The 14,366-nt window shown below is 41.3% G+C and overlaps 1 pseudogene; it reads left to right on the top strand.

Annotated features, from left to right (window-relative positions):
- Positions 1–1,177: 1,177 nt before the first annotated feature.
- LOC113032986 (low choriolytic enzyme-like) lies at positions 1,178–14,105 on the top strand (annotated as a pseudogene).
- Positions 14,106–14,366: the final 261 nt, after the last annotated feature.

Raw genomic sequence — 14,366 nt, 5'->3', positions numbered from 1 at the left:
GAAAGCACTGGAGAAATCAAAGAACATGATCCTCACAGAGCTTCCAGGCTTCTCCAGGTGAGTCAGAGCTCGGTGCAGGAGGTAGATGATGGCGTCCTCCACCCCGATGCCAGGCTGGTAAGCAAACTGCAGCGGATCCAATGAAGACCTCACCAGGGAGCGCAGATGGTTTAGAACCAACCTCTCGAGGGTCTTCATCAGATGCGATGTCAGGGCTACCGGCCTGTAGCTGCTGAGGTCCTTGGGACGGGAGGTCTTTGGTAGCGGTACCACAGGAGGTCTTCCACAGCTGTGGTACTTTCCCCAGTGACAGGCTCAGGTTGAACAGATATCCTAGGATGCCACACAGTTCATCTGCACAGCATCTCAGGAGCCTGGAGCTGACGCCATCTGGACCTGCAGCCTTCTGCACCTTGATCTTGCGAAGCTCATTCCTCACTTGAAGTGCTGAGATAGAAAGAGTGGATTTTGGGGGAGGGGTGTGTATGTTGGAGTCCACAGAAGCCTGGGGTGGGTGTGATGGCTGGGAGCTGAGAGGTGTGAAGTCCTGAGATGAAGGACAGGCGGTCCCTGAAGATGAAGGAGATTGCAGCAGGGGGGACGATGCTGTGGTGGGCGTTTGATCAAACCTATTAAAATATTTATTTAGGTCATTCACCCACCCCAAGTCTCCTGCAGCCTGGGAGGTTGGTTTTTGTCCTGAGATTGTCTTCAGGCTGTTCCAATTTCATCTTCAGAAAATGAACAGCATGCTCTGGTTAGTCACTAGGAGAGTTTTGAAGCAGTTGGCTAAATGTTAGCAGAGTATAAGGCTGTAAACTTAAGAATTCACCCTATAACTTCTATCAGCAACCACATCTTCAGTGAACACTGACCCCGTGCCACTAACAGCCGCACATACATGCCTGTGCCATAACACTCCTCCACCATGTTTGACAGATTTAAATACATTGATGGTAACTATAATATTTGGACTGTGACATAATATAAAGACAGCAACAGCCTTTTTGTCTAATTTCATAATATGTTGAAACAGACGTGTTTAAGTAACAACTGTCATTTTCAGTTGAGTAATGAGTACTGGTTGAACAGCATGCCATATTAGGACAGAATTCAGCTGGCCTTTCTAACTATATAAGCCGAACACTTGTGTTTTCAGCAGGTATTTTCTCAGTCGGCTGCTCTTCTTCAGTAACCAGCCATGATCCTCCAGGCGGCTGTGCTCAGCGTGTTCTTGTGCTTCGCCCACACTTTTGTTATAGAGGTAAGCGTTGTAGTTAAGTATGCAGACGTAGATTTCCTCTCTGATTTGACCAAGATGTTTTATTTTGTTAAAATGGAATACAAGCTTTCTTCAAAACAAAACATAAGAACACAAAGAGAATACTTCTGTTTTTCATTTTATTAATTTATTGTATAAATTGGAATTTGCAATTTTAATCTTCAAGCATTTTTGAACTTGCAAACAAATCAAATACTAGTCCTTATAAACCCTTTTATCTTATTACAGGCACCTTTTTAAAAAAGTGTTGAAAACTCCGGTAAGACTTTGCTATTTTTTACATTTAGCACTTGTATGTCATCACACTATGAGATATGCTCTTATTCATGTTGATTTGTATTCATTTATTTATTTATTATAATTGGTCCATATTGGATTTGCCTGACTCCTTGACATGTCTTTGTGATGTTGTAACATGTGACCTTGTCCTTATAGAACAGTCAAACATATGTGCTTCATATTGAACAGGAAACAACACTGAGGGTGATGATTTCAGTATCTCGACACTGCTGGAGAAGGCTAATGCTAATCTTGGTATGTTCAACTTCACTTCAGTTCCTATTCATCAGTAGTAAATATACAGCTTTAGTAACAACATCCAGGGGCTAACCTTAAAAACTGAGTTGATGTGTTAATGAAACCATCGAAAGTACACGGAAAATATGTTTTTCTTTCCATACTTTACAGGAAAGAACTTGGATGAACCTCTGGTCATATTTGGAGACATAGCAGTGCCAACAGGTCTACAGAACGCTGATTCGTGTACGGCTCGAGGCTGTTTGTGGCCTAAAAACAATGGCAGAGTTGTTGTACCTTATCGAATCTCCGACCAGTACTGTAAGTCTAGATACATGGAAACATTCCTTTTTATTGAGCTTTCTGCTAATTTTTCAGGTTTAACTGAAAACTATTAGAATGATTTTCTCCGTCTGTAGGGTTTGTTTTGGGGTTTGTTTGTTTTTCCATTAGTGGGCAAAGCTGCTTCCCAAACCTTTTCCCTCTGAGATTCCACATTTTAGTGTCCTCTAAATACAAAGAGAAATCAACGGGTTCTCATCTCAGGGCTTCAAATACAGCTGTTTGGTCAAAAGACTAAACACTAAACAAGTATTTTAATGACATACAGAAAGGTTTTTGTGTACAGAGAATACAAAGAGTTTAAAAATACTACCAAGGAAACTGAAAAGGACAGTTTATTAAAAAAGGAATTAGTCAGTTACACATAAATTTCCTCCGATATATAAAAAAAAACAACCTAAATATACATCAATCTGTATCAGATAGATGTAATATAAAATTATATATAAAGCTTTGCCAAAGCTTAGCATGGAGACTGATACAAGATATTCAGTCGCAATTTTGAAGACCTTAATGTTGCAGATAAAATTGCTGTTTTCTCGGTTCTAATGCCTTTTTCCTTCCATTGTGCTTTTGGCTCAATCCAACCCAAGAGGCGCTCTTTAATTCAAAAGTGCAGGAACTAGTTAGAGGAAACTACAAATAAAATTTACACCTTTTTCCAGTGTCACAATCAAAAAAAATTTATTTATTTATTTTGGCAAGTTTGACAAGTTTTCTCCAGGGAATTACCTGACAAAGCATCCAGAGTGCCACAGACATTACACTGGGGGTGTCTTGTTATTGAACCTATGATATATCCCAATATAATAACACTCAAAGTTAGTTATAGTTAAGATATGTAGATAAAATGGGACAGATGTATTTTACCCTGAAAATTTCTGTTAGCTATGCCACATCAAAGATACTGGGGGGGAGCAGTTCAATGTTATGACCAATCTTTACAAGCTTCAAGCCAACATAATGAAGAATATTTTATGCTTTCTATAAATTCATTAAAGTTGTACAAAAACATCAGCTGATTTTGAGGCAGTAACATAGATTTGATTGATTTATAGGCCAGTGTAAGTAGTAAGCAGTTACTCAGGAGTAGCAGCATTGTGCTCAGTCTTAGTTGAATATAATGCCACAACAAACTAGAACCACAATACATGTTTTTCTGTGAAGCCCGCAGGGAACGTAACGTCATCGAGCAAGGTCTGAGGTCATTTGAAGCAGCCACGTGCGTCAGCTTTAGGCCCCAGAGCAGAGAAAGAGACTTTCTGGACATTCAGTCTCGTGATGGGTAAGTCCAACACAAAGTAGGCATTTATACTTGAATTCTACAGGCAAACTTTTCATCTAACGCAGGATGTTCTGAGTGAGGAAGCTGTTTTACTGGTTTGTCATAACATTTTTATTTACCGCTCTTTTTCAGGTGTTACTCTTTTGTTGGGCGTCGTGGGGGTGGCCAGATAGTGTCACTGAGTCGCCAGGGCTGTGTTTTCCACCAGATAGTCCAACACGAGGTGCTCCATGCCCTGGGCTTCGACCATGAACAGACGCGTTCAGACAGAGACCAACATGTACGCATCTTGCTAGAGAACGTCATCCCAGGTGGGTCACATGACAAACAACAGCCAGAAACAACAGTCAGAAAAAATCTTTAAGTGGTCAGGATGACAAAAAAAACTTCTACATAAATGACAGTTCATTTACCAACAGTAGAGCAATAATCATGTTTTTTTAGAATATTTCAAACAACCCAAAGTACAAACAATGTAGGGCAAAATGTGAAACATTCACAATAATCAAATCTGTCTGTGGAATTCTTTTATTTATTTATTAAATTTATTTATAAGTTTGAGACTAATCTATTTGAATTGGAAGAATGTTTTGTTCCTCTGTGCTTTTCAAAAAAAGATGTATGTATATGTGTGTGCAGCACGGTGGCACGATGGTTAGCACTGCTGCCGCACAGCAAGAAGGTCCTGAGTTCAATTCCACCATCAGGCCGGGGTCTTTCTGTGTGGAGTTTGCATGTTCTCCCCGTGTTTGCGTGGGTTCTCTCCGGGTACTCTGGCTTCCTCCCACCGTCCAAAGACATGCAGCTTGTGGGGATAGGTTAATTGGTTAATCCAAATTGCCCATAGGTGTGAATGTGAGTGCGAATGGTTGTCTGTCCCTGTGTGTTGGCCCTGCGACAGACTGGCGACCTGTCCAGGGTGTACCCCGCCTCTCGCCCTATGACAGCTGGGATAGGCTCCAGCGCCCCCCGCGACCCTGAAAAGGATAAGTGGACGCGAATGGATGGATGGATATGTGTTGTATATTAGTCTTTTGACCTGCATTCCTTCACTCACCCCAACCTGTCATGGCGGATGGCGCCCCTCCCTGAGCCACTGTCGCCAGAGTGCTTGCTCAAAGGGGGTCATATGATTGTTGGGTTTTTCTCTGTATGTATTATTGGAGGGTCTACCTTTCAATATAAAGTGCCTTGTTATGCTTTGGTGCTGTATAAATAAAATTGAATTGAATATTAACAAAAAGTATTAAAGTTAACCAAGTAATTTTATTGTCCAAACCTGAGTAGTTTTTGTATATTAACCCTGTCATGCATGAATTATGACAAACTCAATCAGGATTTATTTTCTTAAGTATTTGTATTCATCTTTAGGCATGAAAAGATGAACACAAATAAATCCTGATTGAGTTTGTCATAATTCATGCATGACAGGGTTAAATAATAAAATTACAATGAAACATTTCATACATCTATTGTAACATTAAACGACCAGTGGGTGTGACACATCAGTGTGTAATGGTTTATTTTGCAAGTATACCATCAGCAGTGACACAAATACAAGAACACAGCCTTTAAATAGCTGTAAACTGTAGCAACCACCATGCGTGAAAGGGTTAACATAGGCAAACATTATTCAAAATGGAAGTCAGCAGCAAAAGAAGTCACACCTCTTAAGTGTAAAAGTAGCATCAAAATAAATGCACAAGTCACTATGTGGAAGCGCAAGGTGAAATGACTTACAACTGTCCCAGCCCTCCCATGTCCATATGGAGAGCTCTCTCTTTAAAGCTGGAAAGCTCTTGTGTCCATGGACACAAATCAATAGATTTCTTTGTTTTTGTGCAAAGGAAAAAAGTTACCCAGGTGCTCTCACACAGCTGTAGGGTGAACTGAACTTTTGTGACATTTTAATGCTCAGCCTGGAGTAAGAGACAAACATTGACTGAGTTGTTTGAACCCCCACAGGGATGGAGCATAACTTTAGGAAAATCAACACAAGGAACCTTGATACTCCCTATGACTACAACTCTGTTATGCACTATGGAAGGTAAGATATCAGTTCACTCCCTGAACATGCTTCAAATGTATATTTATTTAAAAATTATGTCATAATAACACAGTTTTATTTGACACAGTTTTATCTGTTTTCAGTCCTTTCATTTTCAAGATTTTAATTTTCTACATCCTGTGTACATGTGTGTTGTAATCAACTTCTCTTACCACACTGGCCATTGAGAAAACCAGTAATTCAAACCAGTATAAAGCTGTGGTAACCAATCAGAATCAGAATCAGAATCAGAATGGGTTTATTGCCAGATGTTGAGGTTTACAACATTAGGAAATTGCTGCGGTGCTTCAGTGCAGACAATAAGAATTAAAGTGCTATGTAGAAAGAAAGATATGTGCATGAGATATACATGAGAATAAGAATTAAAAGTGCTACGTAGAAAGATATATACATGAGTGCAGGTGGTGATCAGTGCCAAACATGAAATGATGCAGTGACACAGCGTAGGGTCATGTGTTAGTGGCGGGGACAATCATGTGGTTATTGTTCATGTGTCCCACAGCAGAGGGGAAGAAACTGTTCTTATGGCGAGAGGTTCTGGTGCGAATGGACCGGAGCCTCCTGCCCGAGGGGAGCAGGTCAAACAGACTGTGTCCAGGGTGAGAAGGGTCAGCTGAGATCCGAGCTGCACGCCGCAGTGTCCTGGAGATGTACAGGTCCTGCAGAGATGGGAGTCTGCAGCCAATCACCTTCTCAGCAGAGCGCACAACACGCTGCAGTCTCTGTTTGTCCCTGATAGTGGCTCCAGCGTACCACACGGTGATGGAGGAGGTGAGGATGGACTCGATGATTGCAGTGTAGAATTGCATCATCGTCCGTGTTGGCAGGTTGAATTTCTTCAGCTGCCTCAGGAAGTACATCCTCTGCTGGGCTTTCTTGATGACGGAGGTGATGGTGGGCTCCCACTTCAGGTCCTGGGTGATGGTGGTACCCAGGAAGCGGAATGAGTCCACAGAGGTGATGGGGGTGTCAGTCAGGATGATGGGGGGGAGTGGGGCTGTGTGCTTCCTGAAGTCCACAATAATCTCCACTGTCTTCTGGGCATTCAGCACCAGGTTGTTGTGGCTGCACCAGGACACCAGACGTTCAACCTCCCTCCTGTAGGCAGACTCGTCCCCGTCCGAGATGAGCCCAATAACGGTGGTGTCATCTGCAAACTTGATTAGCTTGACAGACTGGTGGGTGGAGGTGCAGCAGTTGGTGTACAGGGAGAAGAGCAGAGGAGAAAGAACACAGCCTTGAGGGGAGCCGGTGCTGATGGTCCGGGAGTCCGAGACATTCTTTCCCAGCCTCACATGCTGCTTCCTGTCCGTCAGGAAGTCAGTGATCCACCGGCAGATGGGATCAGGCACATTCATCTGGGAAAGCTTGCCTCGGAGATGGTCTGGAAGGATGGTGTTGAAGGCAGAGCTGAAGTCCACAAACAGGATCCTGGCGTAGGTTCCTGGGGAGTCCAGATGCTGCAGGATGAAGTGTAGGGCCATGTTGATGGCGTCGTCTACAGACCTGTTGGCTCTATATGCAAACTGCAGGGGGTCCAGGAGGGGGGCCGTGAGGGTCCTGAGATGGGAGAGAACTAGGCGCTCAAATGACTTCATGACCACAGATGTCAGAGCCACGGGTCTGTAGTCATTTAGTCCAGTGATCCTAGGTTTCTTGGGGACAGGGATTATGGTAGAGGACTTGAAGCAGGCAGGCACATGACATGCCTGCAGTGAGGATGAAACAGTTTACACATTGAGTGCTATAACAATAATAATAATAACAATAATAATGATGATAATTTTATTATCAGTAATAATATTGCAGCTGCCTACAACGCACACATTTATAGACAAAAGCCACATTAGCTCGTCACAGAGTGCTAGCTTGCTGCCTAACGAGCAAATGCTACATGATGGACAATAATGGCGTGCAGGACTTTGCCTTTGGGCTCTTTTTGGGCAGATGATAAACCTTGAAACATTTATATCCCATTCTGTTAAATGTTTGAAATGGCAATAAGGACTCTGTTTGGCAGAGTCAATTAGGTAATAATTAGGTAGATAATCCTCTTGACTGACCTTTCCCTGCTGCATTGCTCAAGCTGAAGCCCATATTATAATTTCATGTTTTTAGCCTTCTCTTTGTAGTTGTTATAATGACACTTGTTTGAGACTACAATCACAATTTGCCTTACTACTGTGTGTTTGCACCCCAGGTTTGCCTTCTCAAGAGACAGGGAGCCAACCATCGTTCCCATACCCGATGAGAATGTAGCCATTGGCAGAGCTACAGAGATGAGTGCCAATGACATCCTTCGAGTGAATCGCCTTTATACCTGCAGTATGTACCTCGTTTCTTTTCGTTTCTTTTTCTTTCCTTTTTTATAAAGAAAAAAGGAAGCTGGATTAACAGTTGGAAGGTCAGTGGTTCAGTTCTTGGCTACTCCACTCTAAATTCAATTAGTTTAATTCAATTTTATTTTTATAGCTTCAAATCACAACAACAGTTGCCTCAAAGCACTTTATATTGTAAGGTAAAGACCTCCCTCCTGTCTTATAAACAAGTAAACAGAGGTCATGGCAGCCATCTGCTTCGACCGGATGGAGGTTGCAGGAAGTGAGTTTTAGTTTCTGCAGCACTTGGACAGTATTGGACAGTATTTACATATAAATAGTTATTGCACAGTGGTGGTTTATAGAGGGAATCCTTGGAATGTGGGTGGGACTGTGTTTATCAGTGCATGTGTGAGTTCTCTAAAAACTTTAGATAATATCTTTAAAATGATAGCGGCACAAACGAACATTTTTGTAGCACAAACCAGCAGAAATGTAGCACAATTGATTGACACCAATTTTGTTTGATTTTGTTTGGAGTGGTTAGCACCAGAGTGTGAACAGACAGGAAGTCAGAACATCCAAGTCTGAGGCTCTCGATTTACTGGTGGATTTATGTCCCTGCTCTCACCTATGGTCACGAGCTTTGGGTAGTGACCGAAAGAATGAGATTGTGGATACAAGCGTCAGAAATGAGCTTCCTCCAAAGGGTGGCTGCCCTCTACCCTAGAGATAGGGTGAGGATTTCAGCCATCCGGGAGGGGTTCAGAGTAGAGCCGCTGCTCCTCCACATCGGACGAAGCCAGTTGAGGTTGTTCGGGCATCTGACAAGGATGCCTCCTGGGTGAGGTGTTCTGGGCATGTCCCACTGGGACAAGCCCTGGAGTAGACCCACTGGTGAGATAATATTACACTTGTAGTCAAGACCGCCTAATCCGAGACCAAGAAATAACCAAGTTAAGATGAGACAAAGACCGAGACAAAAAAAGTCTTTAAACTGCAGCCAGATGCTGTTTCGTTTACGGGTGTCAGGCATATTTATGTGTTTTTGCTTTCACACAGCCCTCCTCACCGCTGTCCACTATCTTACTCACTGAGAGGACAGACGCACGCTCCACGTGACTGTCGCGTCTCTCACCCTCTCTGTTTTTCACATAATGATATTATCCTATATCCTCGCATGTGATTGGCCGCAGTATGGAGGGATTGGAGCATAGCTGAGCCCCTGTGTGAGAGCCGAGCAGCTCTCACACAGGAATTTAAGGAAATTAGGTGAGGGTAGAAATGACTGAAAGATTATCAGGCTCTATTTTGAGTTTTGTTCAAAAAAGAATGACTTCATATAGGAAAAAAAAATCACATATGCAGGACACCTTAAACTATTTTTTTAATTAAGCAGCAAGGCAGAACAAAGTCGGGGCTGCATCAAACTGTCTGTATTTCTTAATTGCAAATGGCACCAAATTGTATTCAAACTGAGCCACACTTATGGAGCTCCACAATTCTGTTCCTGGTGTTTTGGTTGACATCTCCTGATGTTCCCATGTCACAGAAACAGGCTCTGTGTTTTGCCTTATATGCATCCACAGCTGTGCCACCAGTTTACTCACATGGACTCTACGAACCAATCAGAAGCTTCTTCAGCTCAGAATGGAATCGTCTGCAGTTTTCTTATTAATTAACAATAAACTTAGTGTATATGTACTCCTACATTTGATGAAAGTGATAAAAATAGAAGCTCTGTCTCTCTTTATTCTGACATTTAACTAATTCGAAAGATATTTCAATATTTATTTATCTAAAACAGAAGTTTACTCTAAACTGATGTTTAACAGTAGAAAAAAGTTTTTATGTTTTTTCCATAAAGTGTAAACATCTGGTTTCAACTGTGAATATCCTGCTGTGTATTGAAATCCCTCTTGTTTTGCATAGATATACTGAACAACATCCAAAGCATAATATATAAAATAACATCTACCAGAGTTTTTTCTTTGAAAGAAGCTCCTTATGTCCATTGTTGTGTTCATCAGTACACAACTGAAACCGATTGAGAGGGTTTGTTTAGCCGTGGAGGGAAACAACTGAAAATATGAAATGAAAGCTAAGACTCTAAAAAATCAGCGTTGCTGTTCGGCTTTTTATTTGTCTATTTGTTGATTCACTCGAAGAGCAAGTAACGCAACCAAGTGATCAGTTTGATATCAATCTTTTGTGATACACCGTCATATTTACATTATTAGTTCAGTATGAATGATTTGCTTTGGTACCTGGTCAAACTTAAGCTCTCCTCTGTCTGCAGCAAACTCGCAGGCAGCAGCTTCTCGCTCACATGTGTGCTGTGCTCAGTCGCCTAGTGCCTGAGCTCGGATCATATCAAAATTAGGGGGAATTTACGACGGTGCGCTCTGTGCTTCGTGTAGAGATGGCACGATACCACTTTTTTATGTCCGATACCGATACCGATATCATAAATTTGGATATCTGCCGATACCGATATGAATCCGATATAGTGTTTTTTAATCAACAAAACTGTTTTTTTAAATATCTTGCTGCATTTTGCAAGTCTGCAAGTTCATACTCAAGTTTAAAACAACAACTACACTAAAGCTATTCTGTTATACCTGTATACAAAAAAAATATTTCATAGTTCAGCAATACTGATCAATCTAATAAACTTAGACCTACACCATCCTCCCTATTCTGGTATTTTAAAGAGTACTTAGCGTAAATATTAAGCAACCTAACTAATAGGGTTCCAACTCCCAGCAACAACAAAAATAAATAAATAAAAAATAGGGAACCACCCCTCACGCTCCACCTCATGATGCTTAATCGACGTAATCAACCTTAATTTGATGCAGTGTGAAAAAAAATGCACAGAAATCAATTATTTTTCAAGAAATATTAAATAGATTCAACATCTTTCTTCAACAAAATTGCAGACTGCACAGATGGAACCTTCCCAAAGTAAAAAGTACTATAGCTTACTAGGGTATATATATTAGACTTAATAGTCACTATATACAGTAATTGACTTCTATTCATTTTACATCAAATTAAAACTTTGGGTGTCAGATAATTATTTATTAAAAGCTAGACATTTTAAATGAGAATAAGAAAGAAAAGTATGTCTTTGTGCCCCCTTTTCCCTGTTCATGCCCTATCGGCCCCCCTGGCTAAACTTTGCTAGATCCGCCCCTGCACAGTTACCAGCGTCAGCTACGTAGAAAAAGATCCTGGTGTAGAAAGTAATATTAAATAAATTCTAACAACAGCTGATCAAGCTTAAACGTGCTGCTGTTGTTCAGCCGCTGGTTTCCTCTTTCTGGTGCAAAGTGGGCCAAAAGCAAACAAGAGAGACGATCAGCTGATCACAGATCAGTTTCATGATTGAAGTAGCAGCCGGAGAGCGAGAGGCAGTCGCTTGTTAAGCTTAACGTGGGAATGCTTTACAAACATTCAGAGATGGACTTACACACTTGCTTTACTTCTCTCGGGGATAACTTTGTCGGAGATGAAATGCCGGGTTGCTAGCGAAGCTCCAAATGCTATCCAGACCACCGACAGGTCCGGCATGCCACAGCTGCTCTATCACGTGATGCATACTGCTCCGAGTGCTAACGTTCTGAGGTGAGTTACGGCGTGTTGCAAGTTTTGTGAGGTGCTTTCGTGATATTTAATGGATCGGATTACATTTTTTATTTTTCTCCGATATCCGATCCAGTAATTTAGGTCAGTATCGGACCGATACCGATACGTAATATCGGATCGGTCCATCTCTAGCTTCGTGTGTTGTTTTTGTTTTATACAGTTGTCAGTCAGGCATCTAACTAACAAATTACACTCCAAAAGACCCCATGCTTCTGAAAAAATGACCCGGGCTTAAGCCCAGTAAGCCACCCCCCCGCTCCGCTGATGGTTGACTCCAAATCTCCCGAACACTATGTCGATTTGAGAATGCAAGACCGAAACAGCGAGACCAAGACCGAGACCAAAGTCAGTCGAGACCAAGACCACGTAAAAGTGGTCTCGAGACCAAGACCAGTCTCGAGACATCCAACTCTAGATAATATCTCTTGGGTGGTATGGGAACTCCTTGGTGTTCCCCTGGACAAGCTGGAGGAGGCAGCTAGGGCAGGGGTGGGCATTCTCAGTCCACGAGGGCCGGTGTCCCTGCAGGTTTTAGATCTCACCTTGGGTCAACACACCTGAATCACATGATTAGTTCGTTACCAGGCCTCTGAAGAACTTCAGGACAGGTTGAGGAGCTAATTTAGCCGTTTAAATCAGCTGTGTTGGTTCGAGGACACATCTAAAACCTGCAGGGACACCGGCCCTCGAAGCCTGGAGTTGCCCACCCCTGAGCTAGGGAGAGGGAGGTCTGGGCTTTTCTGCTTAGGTTGCTACCCGGCCCCAGAGAATCTGAAGAAAATGGATGGATGTATAGATGTTCCAGGTGTGTCGCCATGTGGGGAAAAATGCTTCAACACATGGTTGGGTTGGTAGTGTACCGGGGGCTTCTATTTAGGACTACGCTTCCTCCTCACCATCACTCAGCAATCATGTTTTCCCAACTGCTCGGGAAAATCCGATGGAAGAGAACTGACGGGGCCTCCGGAGCTACAAACAAGCTACATTTATAACAAGTATAGTTATTAGTAAAGTAGGCCAAGGGGTAACTAAACATCTGAGCAGGAAAGAGTAGGAGAGACAGGTGAAGAGCTAATGCTAAGCTAGCGAATCCCTAAAGACACAGTGACTGAACACTGTAAATATAATTAGTGGGTGATTCAACAGAGTGTGCTTTGGATAAAGCGCAGGAAGATTACACTATGAAATAAGACGTTATCTATAAGTTTTTAATTAAATTGGCTACACAGATAAGCAATGCAAAAATACCACTGTAAGATAGAACAGGAAGTGATACTCCAGACTGAGACAACACCAAGAAGTATTTTGAAATGACCTTGAGCAAGATACTGAACTCTGAGTCGCTATTGATAAATTTGTGCAAATGTGTGTCTGGTACTTAAGTATAAGAAAGAGCATTTACATGAATGTTTGTGCGACTGGCTAATAAGAATTTTGAGTGCTCAATTAGAGCACAAAAACACTGTATAAGTGCCAGTCTACTTGCCGTTTTTCTGCACCACCTTTAGTTTCCAAACCTACTACTGCACCCATTTGTGCTTAAAGGTTGAGAGGTTTTCAAAATTCAAACAAAATGTAACTGTACTATGAAGCTGTCTCCTCCTCAAATAATAATTATATAGAAAAAGTTGGGACAAGCACAAAAACCTGGAATCCTGTTAACAAACAAGCAGAAAAACCAACGTCACTGGGGTAAAACGTGTTTGAAGATCAAATATGTACACAAAACTGACATTGGGTGATGCAAAATGGAGGGAAGAGGAAGCAATTTCTGTTTGGTATTATTGTCTATAGATAATAATATGCTTCAGAATATCATAACCATGAGAGCATGCTTATTTAATTATCTGCTTTGTGTGCTGAAGACCTTAAATTCTTTCAACCTATCTGCTCAGCCCCCGGCTTACTTTTCTACCTCCACTAGTTTCACAGAACAATCATGGAGACTAGTAAACACCAACATAGATATAGTACATCAAACTGTTCATCAAACTCAGATGTTCATGTGGTGTCTTAAAGAAATGCAGCAGCGTTTAAAGATTTCTCTCTGTTTGTTGTTTGACAGGCTCAAATGTGCCCATACCTGTGCAAAGGAACAAGTTGTTCTAGAAAAAGTAAGTAAATAAGCTCGGATGTTTTCGAATTTTGTTTACTTCATTATAATAGAAAATCATGTTCCTATACATTTATTTTACCAATTAAAGCTTTGTCAGGATAACTTTAGTGGAAACATTTGGTTTAAAACAAAAAACAATGAAATGTCATATATTTTAATTGATCAGGGTCAGAAGCATGTAGCTGGGATGAGTGAAAGGCATATAAACCAGAACACCAGACGAACACATCTCCTCAATTTACAGCCTGTGTTTGTGATTTTTTTGTGCAGATACTACATATGTGTAACATCTTCTTTCTGTTTCCACAGACAACCAAGAGATGGGAGAGATTGATGCAGCTTGAATTTTATGCTTTTCAAATTTGCCTGAAATAGCTTTGTTTAAAATGAGAAATGAAAATGTATCATTGTCTATACTTTTCACCTGTCCGTTGACTTAATCCCAATCACGCTTGTGTAATTGCTAGTCAGCTGTATGAAATACTAAAAAATGAACAAAAATAAACGTTCATTTTCATTTCTAGTAAGTTTGTTTCTTTATTCCACAAATCCTACAAGTCTACAGGTCAAAAATACACATTTAACAAGTAAAGATATGAACTCAGTCTTGTACTAGTATTTTCCTGACAAAAAGATATAAAACCAAAGGTTAATCTACTTAAGTAACAGTCAAACAGAGTGGAAATGGCTTTCAGTGAGAAAAACAATATTATTTTCCCAGTATTACTCTCCTCAAAGTAAGAGTAAGGCCAGTCAAAAGAGTAAGTGAAATGCACACCGCCTTCGCT

The sequence above is a fragment of the Astatotilapia calliptera genome, chromosome 1, assembly GCF_900246225.1.
Source record: "Astatotilapia calliptera chromosome 1, fAstCal1.2, whole genome shotgun sequence".
Taxonomy (NCBI): domain Eukaryota; kingdom Metazoa; phylum Chordata; class Actinopteri; order Cichliformes; family Cichlidae; genus Astatotilapia; species Astatotilapia calliptera.
This window is presented reverse-complemented; position numbering and strand designations above follow the sequence as displayed.